Source organism: Hipposideros armiger, unplaced genomic scaffold (genome assembly GCF_001890085.2).
Source record: "Hipposideros armiger isolate ML-2016 unplaced genomic scaffold, ASM189008v1 scaffold_410, whole genome shotgun sequence".
Taxonomy (NCBI): domain Eukaryota; kingdom Metazoa; phylum Chordata; class Mammalia; order Chiroptera; family Hipposideridae; genus Hipposideros; species Hipposideros armiger.
The window spans coordinates 719,362-742,126 of record NW_017731760.1 but is presented as its reverse complement, the minus strand read 5'-3'; positions in this window follow the sequence as shown (position 1 = coordinate 742,126).

Sequence of the window (22,765 nt, the reverse complement as noted above, 5' to 3'; positions counted from 1 at the left end):
TGTGTGTGTGTGTGTGTGTATGTCAGTGTATGTGTGTATACATTTGTATATTGGGGAAGGTAGTGACTTAAGATTTGTATTAAGGTGAGAAAGGTGAAGGGATTAGGAAGTACAAATTGGCAGTTACAAAATAGTCATGGGGATGCAAAATACAGTATGGGGAATATAATCAATGATATTGTAAAAACTATGTACAGTGTCAGGTGGGTACTAGTCTTATCAGGGGGATCACTTCATAAATTATATAAATGTCTAACCACTATGCTGTACATGTGAAACTAATAAAAAATAATATTGAATGTCAACTATAATTAAAAATATATATAGTCAGGGGATGTAAAGTACAGCACAGAGAATATAGTCAATGATATTGTAATAGTTATACATGGTGTCAGATGGGTAGTAGATTTGTTGGGGTTATCACTTTGTGAGGGGTGTAAATGTCTAATCACTATGTTGTTTTGGACACCTGAAACCAAGAAAAAAAAAAGTTATATTGAAATTTTCTATTTACATGTTTTCTGTGAAAAACTTCTCTGAAATGTATGCATGAAGAACATTTGATCATTCACATTTTAGTGTAAACAAATTTATATTTTCTTTTTCAACGAAGCTTGCACCCTTGAATGAGAATGGGTACTGAGAGACAGGGCAGACCATCCTGTTCGCAATTAGTCATGCTCCCTACTCTGTCACATTCCATGCAGTTCTCAAAACCCTCCTGGAACCTGTTGATATTTCCGGCCTGTGTCCCCTCAGAGGTGTAATAATCTTGTCATCTGCCCTGCATGGCAGGAAGCTGAGAAACCTGATCCTCCCACACTCAATTCTGGCTCAGCCCCGTGGGTAGGAAGGGACCCTTCTCATACAGAGACATGGCTTGGGCAGGCCCCAAGGGTCCATGGCCTGAGGGAGTGCGGGGAAGGCTGGGCAGGCTGCTGGCCAGACCACATGAACCCAGCCCTTGCTCGTGTTGCTGTGCCCAGGCCTTGCCATGCTCCCAGGTCTGGTACCCTTAAAACAATAGATCACCCCATTCAGAGGGGTTCCAATAGCCCAAACCATGTGGGTTCCATGGTAGGGTGGTGGTGTATGGGATGAAAAGTACTCTTTTTGGGGGAGAGAGGAAGGTATGTGGAAGAGTGATGTCTAACAGTGTGTGTCCTGCCTGTGGCGGGCTTCAGGGTGGACGTTCAATGTACTTGCCAGCTGAGCAGTGGAGTCCCCGGCCTTTCCACCCACTGGCCACTTGATCAGCTAACTGGCCAACTGCCTGTAGATGTAGCTCTGGACAACACTGGTGGACCCATGGCTGGCATGTCTCTGGGGTGGGTACTTGGAGGTTACAGCCCCTTGGAATTAGCAGGAATGAAACCTCTTCAAGTGGGGATGCCTCTGTCAAGACCCAATGGCTTGAGCTCCTGGGATGGAAGCTCTGCTCTCAGAGCAGGGCCGGCCTTCTGAGGGGGTTGGTGCTCAAGGCCAGATCCTGAGCTCCTGAGGTCAGGGCCAAGGGGGTAAAGACCGTGGAAGCATGTTCTGGGCCAGGCGGGTGGCTGCTTGCTGGGGACACAGTGGAGGATTCACTGTCAGCTGGACTGTTGCAACAGATACATTAAGAAACTGCTTTAGGCGCTGTACCTTATATTATGCATATATTACCCCTTTTGATCCTAGAACAAGCCTCAGTCAAATGAACTTATTACAAAAGGGAACTTGTCCAGGGTCACAACTAGGAACTGGAGAAGGCAGCTTTTGAATCGAGGCCTAACCCTATTCTACCCCATATATCAAGTCTTTGCTTCTAAGGGACATTTACAAGTGGCCGGGGTTCAAAGCTTGTCTAGGCTACTTTTATGCAGAGTGAACTTGGGCAGATTACTTACCTTCTCTGTACCTCACATCCAGTGTTAATGATAGTACTTATCTATGGGATCCCAGTGAGGATCCAACGAGGTCACACCGGGAAGACCTGGGGCAAGGACCAGGTGATTGTAACTTTTGTTCCTCTCACGATGGCTGCCCAGGCTGCTGAGGGTAACCTGGATGGTAGAAGAGCATGTTGGGGGCAGGTGTGGTTCGGGCAACAAGGCTTTGGATGGGGTGGTGCAATTAGCCTGGGCTCTTGGGCCTCCCAATTGTCCTCACTCGTTAAGTCCCAAGAGACAACATCAGCCACTTTTCCAGAGTCACTCACCTGTCAGGAACAGTGAAGGGACATTGAAAGCACGGAGTAATTGGTGCATGGCTGGAAGCTGGGTGTGGCTGTTCAGTGACCTGCCAGGCCGCCTGGCCTAGAGAGGTCAAGAGTCATCAGGGAAGGTCATTTTGAAGAGGCGAACAAGTGTAGTTTATATTAAAGAAATGTTCTCTTACATTCCTGTGGCTGAGGGACAGGGTGTCAGACCTAGGGTAGTCTGAGAATGGGTAACCATCCGTCCTGGGGGCCAACACAGCCCTGCTTATGCATGTTGTCCCAGACTAATTATTATGAGTGCTGTTAAAGTGTCCTGCTTTGGATAGTTAGTTGTATAGTCACCCTATTCTGAGCCACAGGCCAGACTTGATCCCCCAGAGCTGGCTGCCCGCTGAGTGTGAAGGTATGTTAGGGGAGCCCCCTTCTTCCCTGGCAAGGCCTGTTCCTGAGGGGCTCCCGGGACCTAGACGGGATGAGGCTGGCCTGGGAGATTTCCATGCCTAGCCACAGCACTTAGAAGCCTGGGCAGCACACCCCTTAAACCTGGAGAGTGGGGCGGGCTGGGGGAGGGATAGAGGACTTCCTTGAGTTCAGTCCAGCGGGGAGCATGGAGGCCTGGCCCGGCAGCCAGAGACCCACACTGCTTTGTCACCTGGGTAGGAGTTGGGAGATGTTAGCTGAAAGAGATGTGAGATATTGGTCTGGCTTAACTTTTCCATTTTCCTGATAATAATGATAGTACTAATCATGACTACCTTTAAATAAACCCCATCTAAGTACAAGGTGTGTGTGCACACATGCACACGTATGCGCGCACATGTGTATAAAATATTTCTACATTATACATATTGTATATAATATACAGTTGATCCTTGCATAACGTGGTGGTTAGGGGTGCCGAACCCTGGTGCAGTTGAAAATCCACATATAACTTTTGACTCTCAATAGCCTACTGTTGACTAGAAGTCTTACTGATAACATAAATAGTCGATTAACACATATCTTTTATGTTATATGTATTATATACTGTATTCTTATAATAAAGTAAGCTATAGAAAATAACATGTGATTAAGAAAATCATAAGGAAGAGAAAATTACATTTACAGTATTTATTGAAAAAAATCCCCGTATAAGTGGATCTGCTGAGTTCAAACTGTTGTTCAAGGGTCACCTGCGTGTTATACATACACAAACACACTTTAAATAGTCCAGTGGTGCAGGGTGAGACAAAGAAGGGAAGGGCCATTCTTCATGCTACACTGCTGGTAAGTGGCAGAAGCAGGCTTCAGATTCAGGTCCATTTGTTTGACCTTGGAGCCAGTGTCCTTTTCCGACCCACTCACCACCCTCTGTGCATCAGGATTTGGCATGCTGCTTGCACAACCCTGCAGCCCTGGCTGGGATTGGACAATTAGGAAGTAGGGGAAGACAGGCTTGCTGTGGACCTTTCTGTCCCTGTTTGTCCCTTGCCCTCCTCAGGCCAGCTCCGCCAGGGAAAGGCCAAGCTCGAGGCCACATGAGGAGTTCCCAAGCTGTCTTTCATCTAGTCCCGCAGTGATTTGTTCAGCATGCAGTGCAAATTTCCCTGTCTCAAGACATGGAATCTGGTACAGCTTTGCCTGGATCAATGTCCAACCCCTTTCAAGTTCTGGAGAAAGTTACTCCTCTCCAAAGTTCAGACCTGCCAGACTCAATAACTCCACAAAAATGCTTGGATGAAAATTGCTCCAAGCAATCCCAGCGGAAAGCCAGCACCTCACCCCTCGTTTAAAGTTATGATCCTTATCGTAATTAATTCAATAAAGAAGTAATGTGCTTCAACCTAGGCAGAGAGAATAATTTTCTGTCCTGACTGGTATAAACTTTCAACTAGGGACATTTAAACTCTGGGTCTGTGCTCTCGCAGCAAGTAATAAATTGCAGACCCAGGCAGGGCTGCAGAACCCCGTTTAAACTGCAGTAAATAGGCTGCTATTGAAGAGAGGAAGATTTGGATTCGGGTGGGCAGCTCCAATAAATAGCAGAGTGTTGTTTATAAACCCTGTAGTCCCGGCTGGCCTCTGCTTTGAGACAGGCAGTAGCATTTGCTTGTTGAAAGCGCCAGAGCGTTTGATCCTCGCACTCTGAGGACCCACCTTGAGTCTTGAATCTAAAATCCATTTCCTTCCGTAATTGAAAGGTAGGATTAGCCTGGCTTCTAAACAGACTAACACATTCTCAAGTGGAGATATTGACTTAGAGACTAAGCCAGCCCAGCCCACGGATGCATTTCCTTAAAGTTCCTTCTGGGTTTGTGTTGATCACGTTCAGAGTGACGAGGCCCCTATACTGTCCCAGAGCCCAGGTTACAGAAGTTACAAGTTTAGCCATCAGAGTCTTTGGAAACAAGTTAAAATAGAAGGAAAGTGAGTTTTAATCAAAACAACTTTCAGATTGCATATTATGGGAAGAGATGAATTCGACATCCATTGTTTTCTGAAAATAATTCAATGATGGGGAGGCAGGATTCTTTAAAGTGATTAAATTTGGGGATATCAAGGTGGTTGTCTCACTCTTTATTCTTTCATTCCTGACTTAAGATTTTGGATACCTCCTTTGTAAACAGACAGTGAGTGTGCATTCCAAAGCTTACGGGGGCCTTTCTCATCCATTTTGTGGGGTTGAACATAATGGGGTGTTATGGGTCCATGGTTCTCTCTGTGGCCTCAAGCTCCTGCAGAGATACACTGAGACCAGCCTCCCTGCTGTCACTGTGACCAGGCTCCCTGCTGTGGCAATCCTTCCAAACCACGCTGGTCTGTGGAGTACTATATCCAAGACAAATAGCTGGTTCTGGAGAGGTCAGCGAGCATGCTCATGGATGTTATCCATCAGAACACACAAGGTGCACACACGAGACAGCCTAGACTCTTTCTATAGCATAAAGAATATGAAGGGCTGCCTCCGGGAAGGGAGGAGAAGCAGCCCTTTGAAAGCTAGGTGGGGAAGAGAACCCAGGTGAGAAGATGGCCAGCTAATTAAATATGTCAGGTCTGGGAACCACCCCTATGTCTTTCCTGGAGCATGGAGAAATATAAATAAATATGTGGATAAATAATAATATAAGAGTAATAGTAATAATTCCGTGCCATACACATTGACCATTTTCTGTGGATTTGCAAAGAAAAAAACATAACTTTGTGTGTGTGTCTTACTTGTATTAATGTCACCCGTTCAAGGCACAGAGTGTAAAACTTCAAGCTGATGTTACTTCAGCTCTTGACATGGCCAAATATATTCAGTGCTGGTGATTCTGGATTTTTTTTTTCCAGTCCATGTTTTTTAAGTGAGGAAAGCATCCAGTTTATGATTTGTAATGCTGGATGCACAATTAAAAAAAAAAAAAGAACAATTCAACATAGATAAGCACTCAAAGCTGCTTAGTGTCTGCGCTCTATTTCTAAGCATCCCACCCTCCCTGCTCTTGGCCCTTTTGTGGTCCAGCCTGTCTGGGGTGAAAGAGCTGGAAGGGCTGTTTTCCCTGGGTGTCTGAAATGGCTCGATGTCAGTAGTGTCTGGTGAGTTCTGCACCCCTGTCTCCCCAGTGAGAAGTGGCCTTAAAGATTTTCTCGGGCTTCCTCTTGAACCTGGGCCAGCATGACTCAACGATTTCAAACAAACCCAATAGTGAGGCTGAAAATGGGCACAAGAAGATACCCCGGGATAAAAATGCAGGTTAGAGCAGCAACTGAAATGCACATAGCTGGGCTCCGATGCTTTCATGACACACACATTTGAGCCAGCATGTTTGACCAATGCTCACAACCCCTGCCCGCGCCCCCTTCTACCCCCCAATCCCTCTTGGATTGATTAAATTGGCTCAAGATGACACCAATAATTGGCTCAAGATGGGGCTTCGACAGGCCCAATGATCCATATCTTCGCATTCCCTAAAATCAGTCCTTTCAGCTCTGTGTTGGATTTAGGATGGTTTACATTGGCTCCGTCACAAACATTTTAATAAAGTCCCAGAGAAACCGCAAACGGGTGACATCATTGGATGGTGTTAAAAAAAAAAAAAAAGAGTCCCATTTTGTAAGAGAGGCTGGGCCTCTGGAGTGTGATCATGGTCTGTCCGCCCCGCTCGGTCATTCGACAATCATCCGCTGTAATGAGGACCATAATATTTAAAATGGGGTGCGGCAGGCAGGGGTTGGGGGTGGCTGGCAAAGGACATTAGCCTAATAAGTCAAAAACAAGTATGAATATTTTGACATAAAGTAGCCAAGAAGATGAATGACCACAGAGGCTGAGTGTGCAGCCCCAGGGCTGAGGGGCGCGCAGCCTGAACGCAGGTCGATGCCCTTGGAGCTTTAATGTAAGGACAGTCCCGTTGTCCCCCTGTCCCAGGACAGAAACAGGACGGCTGGATCCTGGAGCTGAGGACCCAAGGACTGGAGGGGGCGGGCAGGTCAGAGCCCAGGGATTCTTGTTAGGAGGGCTTCTTGCTGAGGGGTAGGCTACAGGGAATTTTCATTTTCTTTGTTCTGTTTACTGAACATGAACTTTCACTAAGGGCTTATGTGAGTTTGATAATCAGAACAAAAAGTCCACTATGCTTTTTCAAAAATTAGTGTAGCAATTTTGATTACGTCCAGTGATTGTAATTATCTATTAGGCTGAAAATGTGGAGAATAAAATGCGCGATGAGTGGTAATGGTGGTTCTCTCGGGTGGTAGGGCTGAGAGGGCCTTCTGTCTTCTACTCTTCTGGGAACTATTTTTATAGTAGATAAAAAATTTCAAAGGAAAGTGAAACACTGAACTCTGAAGAAAACGAATCGTATTCCTTTGGATATGGATTAAAATATGCACATGCCCCCCCCCCTTCCCTCTGCAAAAAAATACAAGTTGCTGTTTTAGGATTGTATTGTATTTTAAAAATACATTTCACTTCTGTGATTATGAACTTACAAGCAGTAAGATATCGTTAAATGGCAGAATCCAGCGTCCTAGCTGAGGAAGGGACGTATGCCCATCTCCCTGCGTGTCGGGACCACACTGTCCGAGGTGAGTAGGTGTGCTGGCGGCCCCCCTTCCCCTCTCCCTGTTGCTGCCTTAGAAAGGGCTGCAGCATTTGATGTGCGTCTCCCTGCCAGCCTGCTGGGTTGAAGTCATGTCGTAGATTTCCCAGAATAATCGATCCATTATGGCCATCACAATTAATTGACTTTTCTGTGACTCAGGGTCAATCGGATGCCAGACCTTACCTTGATCACTTTTTCTAGTGAGAGATTTCAGGATTGTTTGTTTCATTTCCTTTGTAAACATATCCATAGTTTTATGGTTCATGCTGGAGGGGGGATCTGGGGACCTTTGAGTCCATGTGAAAAATAAAAGAGAAGAGTGGAACCTAGACTATATGATGTGTGTGCATGAGTGCATGCGTGTGCATGTGTGACTTTTTTTTTATCTTAATGTATCTTTTAAAAACTGGATTTGGCCATGACTTCTTGCTAATACCGGGCCTCACCTCACTAATTGGGGCTCAGTACATGGGAAAATATCTGTTTGTTTAACTGAATATACCTAATATGAAAATTGGACCCTGTTCTTTGTGCTACACAAATGCATACATTTGCAGATGTAAACTCGCTGCTTTAACTCCTGTTTGATCCCAACATATTTCGGGGGTTGTTCTTTCCTTCTTTCCTCTCAGCCTTATGTGTCTCAGAGAGAAAGTGGAAGGGAGAAGGGACGCTGGAATGAGAGAGCCATGAGATCAAACCCCTTTTCTGTTTCTTGCTGTGTGACCATGGGCAGGTCAGCCAACTTCTCCAAGACAGAGCTTCTCTTACCTGTAAAATGGAAACAACACCCACTTCTGAGGGTCCTTTAAAAATTGTGGGACAGGATGGTTGTAAAACTCCTTAGCACAGACTCTGTTTAGTCCACGTTGATGGAGGAAGGTAGATGGTTAGAGGCGGAGACTTTGTGGTGCAAGAGAAGAGCTTTGGATGGGGAGTAGTGATCAGTTTTAGTCACGGCTGATTCAGTTTGGGAAGTTTTCTCTCTGGAACTCTGTTCTCCGCTTGCAACCTTAGGGCGGCTGAGGCGTGGCCTGTGTGGAGTGGACAACAGCCTGGGTCAGGAGCCCAGCTACCCAGGTTCACATCCTGGCTACATGACCTTGAGTCCCTCCACTACACTGTGAATTTCCTCCTCTGTAAAACCGAGTCATTGTGAGAATTAACATGTGAACGTCCTTGTAGCAAACAAGGCTTCATGCGTGCTGAGTGAGCGGCAGTGTCAGCTTTGCCATGATTCGTGCAATGATGTGCTTTCAGGTCCCTCTGTCCTGGTTGGTTTTTGATTTCTGCTTCCTTTGCCTTCAAATTTTCAGGGAAAGGCTAATTTTTATTTTAGTCTTCCACATTAAGGTAACGGCAAACATATTGCTGAAAGAAAAGAAAAGGTACTTTTCAGGCTTTAGTCTGCAAGAACTTAAAGAAAAGGACCCAGAAAAAAAAAAAATCAAGGACCCAGCACTGTCTTGATTCCGTACAAATGTTCGCCTCCTTCAAAGAGGCAAGAAGGCGAGTGCTGCCAGATCTGATTGTGCAGGCCTGGAGGATCTGATCGCCCGTCACTGAGGCTACTAATCAAATTTCCATCCAATATGCTCACGCAGGATTTCCTGATCAAACACTTAAGCCTGCCCCTCTGCACCCCCATTAGCTAACATGTTTTATATGCAGAGGGGTCATCAAAAGTGTAATTGCCTTAAAGAAACTTAATCCTGCATTCTTGTCAACTCGAAGATAGCTAATAATTCTCTTGAGCTGATATTTTCCCAACATCAAGAGCGCACCAGAAATTAGGGTCTTGTCCTTAATCTTCCTCATAGCAGATGTTGAAACCTAGGTGTACTGATATCTCACACAATCCAGGTAAAAAAAAAAACAATGATGCGTTTTCTCTAAAAATAGTTGGCTTTTCTGGGAAAACACAGGGCTGCCACACAATGCTAGAAGCCTGGAATAGGCTGTGAAGATCCAAGGCCAGTGGCGTTTCAGAGTCACTGTAACATTATTCTGGCCTCCAGGTTCAAACCTAACATATGAATGTTTATGAGGATATTACATTTATTTTGCATCCATATTAATTCGATCAGCTAACATTTTGGCGTGCCTGCTAAAGAGGTTTGCTAGATGCCTGATGAGACAGTGCCTCACAAAGTGAAAGTACAGCCCCAGAAAGGGATTATGTGATTATTGATTTTAACGTTAGCTCTTGGATATAATAAAGGTAATTAAAAACATTATGTTATTGATACTGGTGTATTAGGTGGATATATTCTAAACCTATCATATGCCTACATTTCAGTATGTTTCTATGTTCTTATGACTTTTAATATTCTTGTTGGTCAGTTCATTCAGGAATTATTCTCATGAAAATTGAGATTTTTTTTTTAAAGTTCTTTTTTCACAAAGGTGTTTCTCATGTTTGAAGCCGATTTTCTGATTCCAGTTCAAATAATCACTAAGGGCAAATGCGTTCCAGGTTATCTTTGCTGTTTTCTTCCCTTCGTGTTCACAGGTTGAAACTAGCTTTAGCCTGAGAAGCTGTCATGTTGTCATATCCATGGGCAGACGTGTGTGTCTGTGTGCACACATGTGCCTGCACACACACAGACACGCCAATGATACCTTGCTGGGTTTTGTGGTTGGAATGAGAAAAGGCCCCGGTCAGGCTCGGACAAGCAGGTCAGGAAATTTAACCTGACTCTTCCAACCCCTGTCATCATTGGCAGGGTCTGAAAAGGCCAGGTTTGTCAGGACTCAAGGATCCTTGGTGTCTGAGTGGCAAAACCGATTTGAGGCCCTGTCTGTTCCGTGCTAACATTTGCCCTGGACCCCTCCACCTGGCACCGACTCTCCCCTGCTTCTGTGCACAGTACCCTGGTTTCTCCTGACGGGGGTACAGGGTGAGTGTGATTACCCCTGACTCCACTCAGGAGTAAGGTCAGGGGTCACCTGCATGGACTTGCCCGGCTGCTTCGGGAGGACAAAGAAAATGTGTTCCTTGTGTTTGTGGGGGAGAACAGAGCCTGCCACGAGGGCCTGGAGAGGGCCAGTGTAAAACAGGCCCCTATAACAGAGAGCTAGGTTACAGCCCTGGGAGGGAGGGAGGGATCTCCCTCCTTTATAGATAAGAGATTCAGTGGCTGTCAATGTCATAAGGCTCTTTAGCAACCCCCGTACCCCAGTATAAAACCCAGTCCTTCCCATGACTCCACCCTGTCCCCTAAGGAAACACTGTGCGCTGGCACCTTGCAAAGAACACACGCACACACAGTCACATCTGGGGCATATGACTTCAGTGACTGCATGGTCTGGAGCTGTGCAGATAAATGAGAAAGGACTTTTCCCCCTCTGTCCTCGATACCTCTGGACGGGACACTCTGGGAGAAAGTCCTCAGACATAATGGCATCAGTTGTCCTGGGAGGCATCAGAAGGTGGCTTGGGAAAACGGCTTTCCAAATTTCTATCAGCACCTCCCTCCCAACCATGGGAAGTGCGAGCTAAGTAGATAAATACATTAACTATATAATAAAGAAAGAAATTACAGTCTAAGTCAATGTGTTGTCCTTGCCGAGCAACTTTAACTCTAAGATACATCTCCACGCCGCCTCCCTGTCTTCTCAAGAAATTTCTGCTCCTGATCCTTTTCTGTAGAAACGGTGAGGCAGCCTCTGCTAACAAGTGTCTAGATTGGCCATTTCAACATATGTATTCAATGCAGTCAGTCTGCATTTTGTCAGGCCCTGATTTAGATGCTGGGCACACAGAGGTGAATAAGACGTGTCCTAGACCCTGCCGGCTTTCAAGGAGGTTAACGCTCAGGCCTGCCCTCTGGCTGAAAGGGTAGTTACACTGCTGCCTACATTTGTATTTGCAGCAAAGACCTGCCATGTGCTGAGCTACCATGAGAAAGCAATGCTTTGCCCGTTTTCATTACAGAAGGCGATCTCTTTATTTATTCCTCAGCATGATCAGGTCTTTGACTTGGGCTCACTCCAGCCTGGGTGGCACAGAGGTAGAGGAAAAAGTTCATTTGGGGGCAGTTAGGGCTGCTTGTGGAAAACTGGTTGTTACTTGACAGCACTGGGTGATCCATGTCTGATTTGAGAAATGACTTAGCAAGTTGACAGTTTGCTAGCAAAAAAATAAGTTCCATGACAGTTGAATGCAAAACTCACTTGATATGTGAATATGCCATAAACTTGGAGCATGTCTGTGCTTGAAGAGCCCTTGAAGATGTGCATCAGCCTCCCCATTTGGCAGATGGAGACACTGAGGCCTGGAGCGTAAGGGACATGCCCAGAGGGGCAGTGTGAGTCGTCAGGCAACATATTATGAGCATTTCTGTCCCTGGGGCATTTTCCAATGAGTTTATTGCCACAAATAGCTTGGTCTCAGTTACCCTAGGCAGCCACATAACTTGACACAGCTCACGAAGTAATTCCAAAGTTAAGAGTTTCACATATTTTTTCAACTTTGTTTTACCAAAACGCATCGGCTGTTCAGCAACATCCTCACGTCTTTCAGGAGAAACATCTCGAAAGGACAATGGGAATATTTTCTATTTTTATAATGATGTCTGATCTTTCACCTTTGGGAGATGTGTATTTAAACCAACTCAGCTTGCCAACTTCCCTTAAAGAAAAAGTCATTAAGTTTCCAATTGGAAATCTGAGCATAAATGAGAGATTTCAAATGAAAACAGCAAGGAATTCTGCAAAGGCATCTGATCCTGCATCATAGTCCCAAATCTTCTTTAAATTAGCTCTATGTCAAAAGGCTATGTGGTAAGACCTTTTCTTTTGTCTGATAAAGGAAAAATTGGAACAATATCGCTTCACTTTAGGATCCAGGCGGTCATTTGGTTTCATTCCAAGGAGAGCTTTTTTTTTTTCTCTCTCTTTTTTTTTTTTTAAGCTTGGGTCTGTAACTGCACATGTGTATGAATTTAATCTGTTTCTCCCATAGCTTTTTGCCATTTCTCTACTTACTCACCTTCCCTCAAATCAGACGGGTGGATCTTGTTTATGATGGACATTTCGCTCCATCAGTAGAGTAACATTTTAGCTGAATATATATAATATTGCTTTGGTAGAAAAAAAGAAAGATTCCCCTGAAAAGGCAGCTGGAGAGCAAGATGAGTTCATTGCCCTGGTGCCTCCTGGGGCTGTTCCTTATCAAAGCATGTGATTCCATGATTCCATATTAAAAAAAAACAAAAACGTGACCATGGAGAAACACTTCAAGACCCACGACCCTATTAGAATCTCCTCCAGTTTCACCTATTGCTTTTCCCTGGGGCCTCAATGACCAAGATAATTCTTTACCAAGACTTAGAGACTGAGTCTACCCTCCCAGAGACGCTCTGACCTGACTAGCCTTAATGTCATCTCTTGCCCCAAGATCAGCCTGGCCCCTTGGTCCCTCCAGTGATGTGAGTGTCTCTGATATGGGGCTTCAATCAGAGGGAACAAAGGCCTTAGTGTCACAGCCTTTCTGGGAACCAAAGACAGCCTAGGCTGCCGCCACGTCGTTAGGCTATGTCACAGACTTGCTTTTGGAATCTGCTTCATTCCTTCATCCATTTGTGTTACCAACAAACATTTACAAGTACTACTCTGTGTCCAGTCCATGTCAGGAACCAGGCATCAAGCCATGGAACCTCATGGCTTGTTAGCAAATGCAATATGGAATAGACGTCACACAACTGAAGGAAAGAGCTGCCTTCTGAACGTCCAGAAATGGCCCAGTGTCCTTTCCATGAAGCAATGCCCTTCCCGTCACACCTGCCTCAGAATCTTAGAACACAGTGAAGCGTTTGAGATTCTTGAACCAGTCGAGAAATAATGAGACAACGTTTCAGACATTCAGACATTTAGAGCAGAACCAAAAATGTTAGCTAATCATAGGTGCATTTCCTCAGAAAACTCTCCCTAACAACAGGAGATGTAGTGGGATAGAGCCCAATCCAATCTTTGTTTTATTTTCCAGTTAGCATATCAATAAATCTGTTTCCCCTCCCCTCCCCTCCCCTCTCCCCTTCCCCCCTTCTTCCCTTTCCTCACTTCCTCCCTCCCTCCCCTATATCCTTTTTTTTCCTATTGTGCTCAATCTCATATTAATATGATTTTTATTCCTGAGTATATTATCTATTTTTCTCCTCTCTGGTAGTAGCTAGGAATAAAAAGAATTCTTCTTAAGACTATGAGGTATGAATTATTTACATTTATTATTTATCATTGATTCATTGACATTTATTTTCAACCACCTTAGTACTTGCTTTATCTTTTTAATTTCGAGGTCTTCATCTTTACTTCATCTTCTACTATTTCTTTATTTTTTCTTTTTCTTTGAATTTCTGCAGAGAATTGAGTTTATCATTCTCCTTAATTCATAGCCTGTTCACCCATTGGCCTTTGCATAACTTATCTTGTTTAATTTTAACATCTTTTTTTCCTCTCATTACTAATCTACACTTCCATTCCCTTGCTGTCTCCAATGTATCTTTACTAATGCTTTGGGTATGTCCTTGCACTATATAGTGTTTTTGTTTATATACATATTTTTGTTTTCATTTTTCTAAACCTCAAGTGCAGAAGGTTCAGTTTATCAAACTCCTCAGTTCATGAACATTTTCATTATTTGTCTCTTCTGGGTCCCTTTCTCTTTTTTTAAATTCCATTCGGTTTCCTCAACTACTGCATCCTCCTTTTCCTTAGCTCTGGACATTTCTATGTGCTCTTATAAAATGTGTAGGGTTGTTTATCTGTGAAGATGTTTATTATTATGACTATTATTATTATTATTGTTGTTGTTTCACATGTACAAAACAACATAGTGATTAGACATTTATATACCTCACAAAGTGATAACCCCAATAAGTCTATTACCCATCTGACATTGAAGTTGTTTTTAATTTATACATATGACACTTCACTGCAGAGCTTATATGTCTTATACTTTTCACCGAGAACTGGCTTTTAAAGACCTGTTCATGTTGCTGTGTGAACATGCAGTCCTTGGACGTGGTACCAATGCCATTACTTTACTTGCTACATAGCATCCTATCCCCCAGTGAAGGACACCTAGGTTGCCTCCATCCCATGCTACCTCCAACATCATCCTTACTCATGCCCCCTTGTGGACCTATGTGAGATTTTCTTGAAATATACAGAGGGTGCCAAAAACATATATACATATTTTAAGAAAGGAAAACTGTATTAAAATTGTAATACTCAATATATACCAATAACAAAATATGAGTACAAGTCATGTTTGACTTCTGCAATTACAAGAGGTGCTCTAGTGGGTTACCATCAGCATCCAGACACTTCTGATTTCGGCAAACTACTGCTTGAGCAACGCTGACCAAAGTGTCCACTTGTATACACTTTTTTTGGCACCCCAATATATCCAGGAGTCCAGTTTCTGACTCATGGGGTATAGACTTTCTCAGTTGAATTAACTAGTTCCAGATTTATGCCTCAAATGTGTGTTCCACTACACACTCCTATCACCAGTGAATGGAAGTTGCTGTATCCTAACATTTTGTCAACGTTGACATTATCGGGATTTCTAATTTTTGTTAATCTAATAAGAATATAGGAATTACTCTTATTGTTTTAATTTGTATGTCTCTAATCATTAAACATTTTAGTGATATCACTTTTCTTTTTTTGATGGCCTGTTCAAGTGATTTTCCCATATATTTTTCTGTTGGGTTTCCTAGTGTTTGTTTTTTGTTGATTTTTTGTTTTTTAGTTTTTGTCCCTTATACAGTCTAGAAATTAGATCCTTGTTAATTTAATGCATTGCAAATATATTCTTCCAATTTTCTGCCTATAGTCTTGTGTTTGATGTCTGTCAGCGAAGAAAAACCCTTAGATTTTATTTAGTCAAATAAATTTTGATTTATTTACTTATTTATCTATTGCTTTTGTTTGTGATTTTGTGATTTTATTTAAGAAATCCTTATCCTTCTCTAGAGTACAGAGGCTTATTATCCACTATGAACTTTATGGTTTTCCATTTTGCTCTTGAGCTTTTAATCCATCTGAATTCCATCACCATGCATTGTATTAGGTAACGATACAGTTTAAAATTTTCTCTCTTGGACAGATAATTTTCAACAAAGGAGCCAAAAACATACAATGGAGAAAAGACAGCCTCTTCTATAAATGGTGCTGAGAGAATTGGAAAGCCTTGTGCAAAAGAATGAAACTGGACTGCTATCTGTCACCGTGTACTAAAATTAACTCATAATGGATCAAAGACCTAAACATAAGACCTGAAACAATAAACTGCATAGAAGAAAACATAGGTGCTAATAGACCTTGGGTTCAAAGAGGATTTTATGAATTTGACCTTAAAAGCAAGGGAAGTAAAGGCTAAAATAAATGAATGGGACTATATATCAAACTAAAAAGCTTCTTCACAGCAAAAGAAACCATCAACAAAATAAAGAGACAATTAACCAAATAGGAGAAGATATTTGCAAACAAAGCCTTCAATAAGGTGCTAATATCCAAAATATATAAGGACAACAACAACAAAAAACAAACAATCCAATAAAAAAAATAGGCAGAGCACCTCTTTCTCCAAAGAGGATATACAGAAGGCCAATAGACATATGAAAAGATGCTCAACGTCACTAATCATCAGAGAAATGCAAATAGAAACCACAATGAGATATCACCTCACACCAGTTAGAATGGCTATCATTTCAACAAGACAAATAATAACAAGTGTTGGAGAGGCTGTGGAGAAAAGGGAACCTTCATACACTATTGGTGGGAATGCAGATTGGTACAGCTGCTATAGAAAACAGTATAGAGGTTCCTCAAAAAACTAAGAATAGAGTTACCATATGACTCAGAAATCCTCCCTCTCCTGGATATTTACTCCCCAAAATTGAAAACATTGATCCATAAAGATATATGTGCTCTGATGTTTATTGCAGCTTTATTTACAGTGGCCAAGACATGGAAACAACCAAAGTGTCCTTTGATAGATGATTGGATAAAGAAAATGTGGTGTATGGTATATATACACAATGGAATACTATTCTGCCATCAGAAAAGATGAAATAGTGCCATTTGCAACAACATGGATGGATCTTGTGATTATTATGCTAAGCAAAATAAGTCACACAGAAAAAGTTGAGAACCATATGATTTCACTGATATGTGGATATAAAACTGAAAGCAACAAAGGAACAAGACAAACAAATAAAGAAACAAAAACTCATAGACACAGACAATAGTTTACTGGTTACCAGAGGATAAGGGGGGAGGAGGGTGGTGGATGAGGGTAAACTGGGTCAAATATATGGTGAAGGAAGGAGAACTGACTCTGGGTGGTGAACATACAATGTTCTGTGGTAGATGATGTATTACAGAATCAAAAGCTTGAAGCCTATGTAACTTTACTAACCACTGTCAACACAAAAAAACTTTAATTAAAAAAAATAAAATTTCTTCGGAGTCCTTCGTCCCAAGACCATCTTTTAAAGAGGCTATCTTGGGCTGGCCGAGTGGCTTAGCTGATTAAGAGCACGCTTGGGAGCGCCAGCTCTGAGCAGCAGGGCTGCAGTTCAGATCCCACATGAGGGCCAGTGACGCTCGCCCTCTACAGCTAAGATGATGAACAACAGCTCGACCTAGAGCTGGGCTGCTGTGAGTCGCCAGCGGCGGGGTAGGCTGCAGCCCCTGCTGCAGTGGGCTGCCGTGAGCTACATGAGCGGCCGGCAGCCGGTGTGAGCGGCTGACCAATGACCAGCGACCGATTGCCTCACCCGGGAAGAGCACAATGATCATACCAACATGGGCCAGTGAAGCGACGTCCTCCACAACTAGACTGAAGAACAAAAACAGCAATTTGTCTACCTGTCTGTTCCCCTTCCCCGATTCCCCAATGCTCTTTCCCTCCCCAATTCCCCAATGAAATCTTAAAAAAAAAAAGGCCATCTTTTCTGTGTTAATTGTGTTAATTTGTGATGCCATCTTTTCTGTGTTCATTGTGTTAATTTGTGATGCCATCTTTATCTGTATCAAATTCTTATATATACAAGGTCAGGTCTCTGAGCTCTTTCATCTGTACCAGTGATCATTTGTCTGTCCTTGTACAAGCAATAGACTGCTGTTACTGTTATGGCTTTGTAGTGTGTCTCAATAGCTGGTTGGGTAATTTCAAAATAGGTTAACTATTTGTGGTCCTTTATTATTCCCTATATATTTCTAAATAAACATTACTTTTTTAAGAAAACCTCTTGGAATTTTAGTTGTGATTACATGGTATTTTAGATTATTTGAGAGCAGCATTGACATCTTTATTATACTAGATGCTCCCAACCTAGAGTGTGTGATGTCTACTTATTCAAATTTTTTTTATGCCCTTCAGTAGTGGTATTGGACATTTTTTTAGATTAAAATACATTTATTTGTTTATTTTTATTAATCTTTATTAAATTTATTAAGGTGACACTGGTTAGTAAAATTATATAGTTTTCAAGCATACATTTCTATAATACATTATCTGTATATTGCATTGTGTGTTCACCATCCAGTCAGTTCTCCTTCCATCACCATGTATTTGACCCCCTTTACCCGCTTCTACCACCTCCCTTCCCCTTACTCTCTGGTAACCACTAAACTGTTGTCTGTGTCTCTGAGTTTTTATTTGTTTGTTTTATTTGTTAAGATAATTCTTAGATGATAGTTTTGTTGTGATCCTGATGGCATTTTTTCCCCCCTGCATCTTCTAGTTATTTTTGGTTTAGAGAATGTTGAGTTTTGTAACTTAATATTATTTCCGAGAACTTGCTAAACTCTCTTTTAGTTTTAATATTTGTCTATTGACTGTTGTTTCTTCTTGCCTGGGGCTTTTGAAAGTCCAGGTCTTTGAAATATTTAGCAATTGTTGTGTGTTTGTGAGTGCATGTTTTAAATTTACATAAATGATATGGTGCAGACTTCTTTGTGTTCTTTTTTTTTTTGTCACTCAACATAATGTTTCCAAACGATATCTCTGTTATTCTATGTATCTCAACATGTTTCCTTTTGCTATCTGCATTGTGTGCCACTATGTTGTCGTTTTTTTCTTAGTAGTCAAACCTTAGGTTGCCCCCATTTCCTGCTGTGAGAAACAATGCTGTGATAAGCATCCCTATATGCTTCTTTATGGAGCTGTGCACCGATTTCTCTGGAGCAGTATCAGGAATGGAGTGGATAGATTGTAGAGAATATGCATACTGAATTTCACTAATTGCTTCCAGATTGTTCTCTAGCATTACTGTACTACTCTACATATACACAGGTGTTAAAACAGGGTTTCTTTCCTTGTTTTGACACCATCACTCTCATTTGTTATTATTTAATTTTATAATTTTTACTACTCTGGTGGCTCTCTTATATCTTGTTTGATTGATGTTTTTCTAATTACTAATGAGGCCAAGTACCTTTAAAAAATTGTTAGTTATTCAGGTTTGAACTGCCCTCCTTGATTTGCAAGATTTCCTTTAAAATTCACTTATAAATGTTTGCAAATATCTCCTCCCAACCTGCCACTGGCCTATTCACATTGTCCAAGGTATCTTTTGTTGCATATTGTTTTGCCAGGATAATTCCTGGCTGCTTTGTACTTTCTGCTACTACTATGAATGGCATCTTGTTTTCTGTGATGTCTTATTTGGTCTTTCTGCTACTCCTATGAATGGCATCTTGTTTTCTGTTATGTCTTATTTGGTCGTTGCTACTGTGGAGGATAGTATTGCTTTTTGGAAATTGGTCTTATATCTGACAATCTTGCTAAACTCTTTTATTATTTTTATTGTTTACCCAATTTTGTTTCACTTTCTATGTGGATAATCAAATTATATGCAAATAATGAGTTTTGTTTTTTCCTTTCCTATCTTTTACCTAATTTCTTTCTCTTGTTTTACTCTGCAGGCTGGGTGGGGATGGTAGTACTAGATTGAACCTAGTTAAAGCAGTGACTGTGGGCATCATTAATTGACTGCTGATGTTAGAGAGGATGTGTCTAAAGGTTTTCCGTGGAGTGTGATGTTTATGCCATGTTTTAATCTATAGCCATTGTCAAGATAAGGAAGTTCCAGCTCTTCTAGTTTTCTGAGAACTTTTATCTTAAATAGTTAGACTTTTATCATAAATAATTAGCAGCACCTAATGATACAATCATGTAATTTTCTTGTTTAGTCCATTAATGTGTGGATAAATTAATTTTAAAATTTTATTTCTATATAATGTATTCTTTTTAATACACTTTTGAATTCAGATAACTAGCTGTTATTAAGGGTGTTATTTTCTTTCCTTATGAGGTCCTTATCTGGCTTTGGAATCATGGATAAATGATTCCAGCCTCATAAAATGAGTTGGACAGCCTTCCCTCTTTCTATTTTCTAGAACAACTTGCATAATACAGACTTTAATAATTTCTTAATTGTGTTGGCCTCTCCTTAAAGCCTCTAAGCCTCGGATTTTTCTTGATAGTTGAAGAGGGCAGTAGTGACAAGAGTAGTCTTTCATTATCTAATTTCTATTTCTTTAAAGGTCATTTTATTTCCAGTTTGTCTTTTACCACATTTGGCACTGTAAATTATTCCCAAAACTTTATCATTGTCCTATAGATTTTTCATAATTAAAAATTATTCTAATCTCTGTTGTAATTGTAATTATATTTTCTTTTTAATCCTACATTTTGGTCATACTTTTCTCTTTTTTTCTTTATTAGTCTTGATGAGTTTATCAGTTTTATTAATGTCTTTAAAAAACAGCTTAAATATTTTCTCTTGTTTCATTTTATTCTCTATTATTGACTTCTGCCCTTATTTTTTCCCCTCATATTATTTTCATTTTTCTTATTTTTTTTTTGGAGAAAGAACTGCCTATGTTGCCCTGAAGTGGTGCAGTAATCTCAGAGGTTATATATCAATATTTATATATATGTTGTTATCCCCAAGCTTCTTAATTTGAATGCCTACTTCATTTGTAGTCTGATAACTGTATTTAAAGCTATGTTCTTTTTCCCTAAGTACCGTTTTAGCTGTGCGCGATGGGTGTTACATAAAGTACAATTTAGATATAAGTATTTCATAAGTTTTAACCATAATTTTAATCTTTAGTTGTGCTAATACTTTTTTCCGCTTCATATGATAGTTTCTGAGAAGAGTGTATCAAAATCTCCAACTAAAATTATTGACTTGTCTATTTTTCCCTTTGTCCTTGAGAATCCCTGGGGGTATTAGTTACCTACACTGATGAGGTGAGGAGATAGTAACTGAGGAGTGACGCGTCTGTGCCTAATGTGTTTGGACATCGGGAAAATGGGGTGGATGTCTCTCAGAGTGCGGGGAGTCTGGAGTTACAATCTCCATCTGTACCCTAGCACCGCTGATTTGTCAAGACCTGAGCCCCTCAGCTGCAGCCAGCTGGCCCCTGGGCTGTGGCGGGGTGGTGAGGGGAGGAGAGGATGCAGACGTCAGCCAGTACTTCTTCAGCTGCTGTTAACTCCACATCCCAGTGGGACTTGAAGGCCATCTTGGTATTACCTGGTTGCCTTCTGCCTCACAGAAGTCAAGGGAAAGCAATGTTATTCTCAGAGCAATGTGGGAGAGACAAAAGAGCAGTCTAAAACCTCTCCACTACCCTGTCTCCCATCCATGGTACTTGGTCCTTTTATGCTCTGAGGTGCCATTTCCCATCCTCCTTCTCCCAACACACTCTCCGTGATAGAACTGCCTGTGTTGCCCTGAAGTGGTACAGTAATCACACAGGTTATATATCAATTTAGAAGTCTTTTTGGGGAAGATTTTTATTGGGGAATTGGGGGATGGGGACAGCGCTGGGGAACTGGGGGAAGGGGAACAGACAAGTTGCTGTCGTTTTGTTCTTCAGTCTAGTTGTGGAGGATGTTGCTTCACTGGCCCAAGTTGGCACCATCATTGCGCTCTTCCCGGGCGGGGCAGATCAGTCGCCGGCCTCTGGATGGGCGCTCACTGCGGCTGCTGGCCGCTCACGCTGGCTGCTGGCTACACACGGTAGCCCATGGCAACCCACTGCAACAGGGGCTGCAGCCTACGCTGCTGTAGCCGGCGACCCACAGCAGCCCAGCTCCAGGTTGAACTGTTGTTCAGCATCTTATCTGTAGAGGGCAGTGTCACTGGCCCTCATATGTGGGATCCGAACCGCGGCCCTCTGGGGTCCCAAGCCAGCTCTTAACCATCGCGTCACTCGGCCGGCCCTCAATTTAGAAGTCTTAACACCCTCCTTGGACTTTTGAGTATCTCCAGGGATGGGTTCCAGAGAATAAACCTGTATCTTTGTTGGTTTGCCTCCTTAGAAGGATGCTCTGTCTTTTACTTCCTCTATAATTCTTCCTTCCCACCCCCATCTCCTGTTTTTTCCTTCTGTTCACTTCTCCTATAGCTCCTATTAGATACTGGAATTTATACATATCTCTTAATTATTCTTTTTTAAAAAATTGAGGTATAATTTGCATACAGCATATTAGTTTCAGGTGCATACCACAAGATTCTATATTTGTATACATCGTGAAATGATCAGCTCTATAAGTCTAGTTAACATCCAGCACCTCACATAGTTGAAAAAATTTTTTTCCTTGTGATGAGAACTGTTAAGATTTACTTTCTTAGTAACTTTGAAATATGCAATACAGTATATTAATTTTAATAATTAACTATTAATTTGTGTACTTTCTCATGATTTATGCTTCTGTCCTAAATTGTGAAATCAGAACAATCTTTTAGCACACTAATTTACTTCTCAGCTTTGCCCTTTCTGAATTTAGTGTATTTATTGAAATTTAAAAATTCGACAATCATATTTTTTTATTCCCAAAACCTTTGATTATCTTTTTTTATTTACTTGTTTCATGGATGTGATATCCTCTCTTATTCCTCTGAGGTATAAATACACTTTTAAAGCTGACTTCAGATTGTCTATTAAATCTCTTTCCTTAAATGTTGTACCATTTGTTGAGTCTGGTGCCTTTCTTTCCTTTGTTGGTAATTCTGTAGTGTGTATTTTTTGTTTTGTTTTTAAGGTTCCCTATCTACTGACCTGGAGATGCTATTTGTGCTTAGCCTATGCCCATCAGACTGCTTAGAGTAATTTCTTTTTGGAGGGAGGAATAAGAGTGAGTCTGCGGTGGGGGAGAGGTGTGTAAAAATGGAATGCACTGCAAATGGGAATAAAGACTCATCTTCTTACCATGTCTAAGCTGGTGGCTTCAGCTTGGAGGCTGATGCTTCTGCTCCCTGAGGCTTGGCCCAAGGGCTGGGATGAGGGTTCCATTTGCCTGGCTGCTCCAAATGTCACAACCCAAACAGTCATTCTGATGGTCACTTCTTTCTGCTCCCTTTCCCAGCTACCTTTGAGCTTGGAGCCCCCCTTGGAGTTGTACTGTATTTCACAGTGGTCCGCAGGTGAGTGTCTTTGACTGGTGTTACTTCCATTGGTCTAATCCCTT